At 38.1% G+C, this 5,448-nt stretch overlaps 1 long non-coding RNA gene across 2 annotated transcripts; it reads left to right on the top strand.

Annotated features, from left to right (window-relative positions):
* Nucleotides 1-233: 233 nt before the first annotated feature.
* LOC105470132 (uncharacterized) lies at nt 234-5,144 on the top strand. 2 transcript variants are annotated; one of them, XR_980320.3, is made up of 5 exons: nt 234-385; nt 810-934; nt 1,755-1,835; nt 2,324-2,481; nt 3,115-5,144. It is a non-coding gene; the product is annotated as an uncharacterized lncRNA (long non-coding RNA). The 2 variants fall into 2 exon arrangements; XR_980319.3 differs by lacking the exon at nt 1,755-1,835.
* Nucleotides 5,145-5,448: the final 304 nt, after the last annotated feature.

Here is a 5,448-nt window from a genome sequence, read left to right as displayed (position 1 = left end):
CTGCTTCCCACCTCCCCACCTCTGTTGCCAGCAAGTAGGACTGGATCCCCCTTACTCAGGAACCCACAGGCCTCTTTCTCCACCTCTCTCCCATCCTCTGGCCTCCTTTTTGGCCTTGGGAAATTCTACTCGCAGAAATACTCTCTTTTTCTCTTTGACAAATCCCCTGGACCCTTACACAACTTCAGTAAACATTCCAAGTTCCACTATGGGCTTAGGCTTTTGGAAACAAAGTCCAGAAGGCTCCACATTGCTTCTGCTCTCCACCTGACATACATCTCTCCGGGGCAGCAAGGGAGTGCAGGCTACCTGCTTGAATTGGAGGAATGAAAAGGGAAGATACAAAAAGAAACAAAACAATATCTGAAAATATGCAGCCGTAAAGGTAATGGAACACTATTTTATGATATTCAAAGCAATTCTATGGAATGGCAAAATGAAAAGAAAATGTGTACATGAAATAACTTGAAGTGAGAAAGAAGAATACATACATAAGAATGACTCCAACGTAGAAATACAGATTTTATAAGTATTGAAAGCTAATTTGAAATGACATAAATTGATTTTATGTCCATTGTGATATTTTGATGTAAAACTAAGTGCATAATGACTTCGAGAGAATAAATCATACTAAAGAAATGTAAGACCAATTAAAATCTTTTTAGCAAGATTTAATTTTTATAAACTCAATGTGAGCTAATAAAATGTTTGTTTAAGGAAAGTTAATGCAACTTAGAGGTGTGTGGCAGAAACTGCTAGCCATTTAATAAAATATATTCTTTCCTTCCTCCATTGTAACTGAATTGTAGCAAGTCACATGGCTGCCTAAGTAGACCACATTCCCCAGCCTCCCCTGTAGCGGGTGTAATCATATGACTAAGTTATTGCCAATGGAACCAAACTGGAAGTGATATGTGCCACTTCTGAGCCCACGGTAGGTCTGCCTTCTCCTTGCTGTCTTTTCCTACCTTTCTAGCTAGAACCCATCCATGGCTGCTACTAGCTTCGACTGAGATGATTCCAAGGCCCTAGGGGATGGCAGAGCAGCACACCAGAAGGCACCTGAATCCCTAAATGACCAAGTGGAGCAGCACTCCCCACCAGCTTAGAATGTTCACCTCTGACTACCACAGGAAAGAGAAATAAGCTGCTATGTTCTTTAACTCAGTTTCTCTCTTGTTTCTACAACTTTAGCTTACTCAGATAAATACAGTGTGCATCACCAGAAGCCTCACATTCGGCTCTATTTAGTTGATTATGTAACTGGACTTTTTCAGTGATTAAATCTGTTCCATTGATACCCTAAAGAAATAGGTTCCATTTTTAAAACAAAAGCACAACCCAAAGGCAAAAACTAAGATGGTTCTCTTCTTCTGGTGACAGAGGGAGAGAGCAAGAAGAGGGTTGAAGCAAACATCTATTTAAGTCCTATGGCAAGCACTTCACAGGGAATCTCACAAATATTATGCCATTCCACTCTGAGATCTGGGGTTTAGCCTGGAGCAAGAGATCCATCTTCAGATATTTGAAAGGCCATTCTAAGGGAAAAGACATTCTCTTTCTTTTTTAAATTATTGTATACTTTTTATCATGTGTAAATATAATCTCATTCTAACACACTCTCAAAATATAGGAAGACATGGAATAAACCATGGTGGTTTGTTGTCAAGCCTCTTTCCTCTCTCCAACTCCCCTCCAGAGTTATCTGTGTTATCATTTCCAAGTGTATTCATCCGTAGATTTATTACTTGCAGTTTCATAAAAAAGCCAAGCAGTTCACACACCATGACCTGCAGGAATCCTTCCTTGAACTTCTGCCCTCAAAATTAGCTAAGGTAACTTCTCTTGTACCATCATAGCACTAGTACCATTCCCTAGCCTTGTACTTAAACATGATATGCTATTTATTTAACTGTCTTGCCCGTTTGACTGTATGTTCTTTGAGGACAAGAAGCCTTTTATTTATTCAAATAACTGCACAGAGACTTCATAGTAAATTCAACAAATGTCAAACCGAATGAAGTGAAGTTAAAGGGAGGCAGATCTTGTTCGATGAGCCCCAAGTCAAAGATTTAAGAAATCACCGTTCAAAGTAGAACCAAATGCTTTGAATTAACTATTTTTTAAGTCAGAGAGTTTTAAAGAAAAGGTTTTCAGTCAAAGAGTTTCTTACATTCTAAGAGAATTTGACTCATCCATGACCAATACCTCTTAACTCCAAAATTTAATCCCCTGTAAATCCTTGTTCCACTTAAAACACTCACTGTGTATTTCCGAGAGCTACAAGAGAGGATCCAACATCTGATATTTTCTCCTTCTTCAGTTAGGACTCTTCTCTACTATGATCCTCCCTGGATCTTTCTTCAAGACTCTAAGAAGAGACTAGGAAACAAAACTCTCGTTAAGAAAAGAATAAAATATCCAGACCTTATTTCCGTAAATGGCTTAACCAGAATTCCCTTTCTTCTTCAACGCAAGAGGGTGAGTATGGCTACCCAATAGAATTTTTTTAAACAATATTCTTTTATATGTTTAAAAAGCATGCTTTTATGTTTGCTGAATTCTTAAATGTTAATAATTTTATTTATCTAACAAGAAGTTTTCACAATAAGCTGCACTTCCATAAAAACAATATTTAAACTGAAGCATGGTCATTTTTCTTCCCTTATGGGTAAAGAACTAGGTTACATTTAACTTAATGGAGTTTTTTTCCTGTTTCCTCTACTCTTTTACTTACTTCTTCTTCTAGATCTATTCCTATTAAATTTTCATAATATCCCATTAACTCAATGAAAAGAACTTTGCATGCTATGAGGTTGGAAAGAAAGCATTTCCTTTCATTATTGTCATGAAACATTTTTTTTTCTGAAATATTTTTTCTTTTTCCTGTGGACCTTTAGTTTGCTCTCTTTCAGGATTTTTATAATTATTCTACTGTTATCATTTTCCCCTTAAGGCCAAATTGAATTGCTTTGAGTTTATCTCCAACCTTTAGCATTACTTTCAAATTATTGGATATCTAATTAGAGAAGGTTTCTTCATAAATAACATTTCAAAACCATACCACTGAATGGTTGAATAACTGCTGTTACCTCCTCAATTTTTTTTCCTCAGGTTCTTCTAAAACAGCTTTCACTGAACAGTGAACACTGTTGCTGTGTTGCAAAGATGAAAGCAAGATTCCATGTGTGAAGCCCAAATTGAAATCACAGAAGGCAGGATTCACACTGCTAATTGTTGCTTAGCAATAAAATGTGCAAAACCTGCTAATGGAACAGTGACACCAGGCACCAGAGGCATCTGTATCCACACTGGCAGTAAATTAGGGAATTAGAAACCCTACAGTAACAGCAAGAAAAGGAATGCCATCCCTTAGGAACCCAGGGAGGGTTTCTGCACTCGTTCCTGCTTACTGCTCAGTTGAAAAGAAAGTCTCTTCATTCACTAGATGCTGCTATTGTGACGCTTGAAGACTGCAAGGAAATAGATGCTCGGAGGTTCAGATTATTCTAAAAAGTGTCCCTGATGGATTTACACGTGCCTGCAAAAAACTCGTATTTTTTTCCCCTGTTGAAAAGATTTGCAGTAAAGATAGATCTTCAAATCCCAGCCTGTACATTTGCTAATGGAGCAGGGTGGGATAGGAAGCTCTGTCACTGCCACCTCATCACAAGTGTTCTGTGGGTAGTAGTCATGCCTCCAGCATAAAGACTGTGTGTCAGAAACCAAAACAAACAAAGAGCCCACAGTGTAGGAATAAACTAGCAGTGGGTCTTAACCTGAAAAATGACTCCAGCCTTTTCTGGTTGTGCTCTGCTTTGGTTTTGTTCTACCTTCATTTGCTCCTGCGAGGGTTTCCAAGATAAAATGTTCCAAGTTGTCTGAAAAGGAATCAGTGTTTACCTGTTATCTGAAACTTCTCTGATTGTATTTAAATCAAATCAACAGGATGGTGGGCAGGCAGGCGATGCTTGGGGATTAAGTAAGTAGAAACTCACTTCATATGAAATCAACTTTAAGGAAAAAAATTCTATAAAAAAAGACAACAAATGCTTTCAGAGAGAGATAAAACTCCTATATACCATGAGGTGACTGCTGAGCAACAGATGCTGAGAAGTCAAGTCACAGTCTCCCTTTCCTTAGAATCTCTCTCAAGAAATCCTTGTTGATGATACATACATGTCCTATTCTTTGCTAAGTGCATTGGGCAACACAAATATTTTGTCCATGATCCCTTACTTGTTAATAATGTAGAAAAGATAATATGCATAAGCCAGTTGGGGACTTACAAGACATGATATAAAAGCTATAAAGCACTTTGGGAGGCCAAAGCAGGAGGATTGCTTGAGCTCAGGAGCTCAAGGCCAGCCTGGGCAAATAGTGAGACCTCGACTCTACCAAACAAAATAAGAAAAAGAAAATAGCCAGCATAGTGGCACATGCCTGTAGTCCAAACCACTCAGGAGGATAAAGAGAGAGGATCACTTGAGCCCAGAACTTCGAGGCTGCAGTGAGCCATGATCGCACCACTGCACTCCTGCCTGCGGGACAAAGCAAGACCCTGTCTCAAAAAAAAAAAAAAAAAAAAAAGCTATCAGGAACTGCATACGGAAACAAATTCATTTATTTTGCAGTTATCTAGACTGCCTTTAACGACACCCTGTTATTCCCTAAATCGGTGAATGAAAAAAATCCAGATGCTTAGCAACCCAACGGACACTTTGTGAATGCTTTTTATTGAAGTATACCCAACACACTGTAAAGTCCACACATTTTATCAGCATTTCTCAGTACATTTTTTCACTTACATAGTGTATATCCATGTAACCAACCACATTGATCAAGACTTAGAAATTCCCAGCACTCTTGAATGTTCTTGCAAGCAATATTGCCCCCAAAATAACCACCATCTTGACATCTACCACAGCAGATTATTTGTGCCTATTGTTGAACTTCATATACATAAGGTCACTAAGTATTTTACTCTTTAATGTCTAGCTTCTTTCACTCAACATTATGTCTAAGAGACTCATCCATGTTGCAATTAGGATTTTTTATTGCAATGTAGTATTCCATTGTGCCAATATTCACAATGGTTTATTTACCCATTCTCCTTTGATGGACATTTGGGGTTATTTTCCCGTTTGAACTACTATGAATAAAGCTGCTATAAACATTCTTGTATATATCTTTCGGCAGACATGAGCACATATTTCTGGTAGGCATCCACCCAGGAGTGGAACTGCTAAGTAGGTAAATGTTTAGCTTTGGCACATACTGCCAAGTTTTCCAAATAGTTGTGCCAAACTGCACACCTGCCAGAGATGGAGTTTCGCATTCCCCACGTACTTGCCAAGATTTGGTATTGTTAGTCTTTTAATGTAGCTATACTGGTGAAGTATTATGGTTTTAATTTGCATTTTTCTAATGACTAGTGATACTGAACAT

This window comes from Macaca nemestrina, chromosome 10 (assembly GCF_043159975.1).
Source record: "Macaca nemestrina isolate mMacNem1 chromosome 10, mMacNem.hap1, whole genome shotgun sequence".
NCBI lineage: Eukaryota > Metazoa > Chordata > Mammalia > Primates > Cercopithecidae > Macaca > Macaca nemestrina.
Note: the sequence above shows the minus strand (reverse complement) of the source record. Positions and strands in the feature narration are given on the sequence as shown.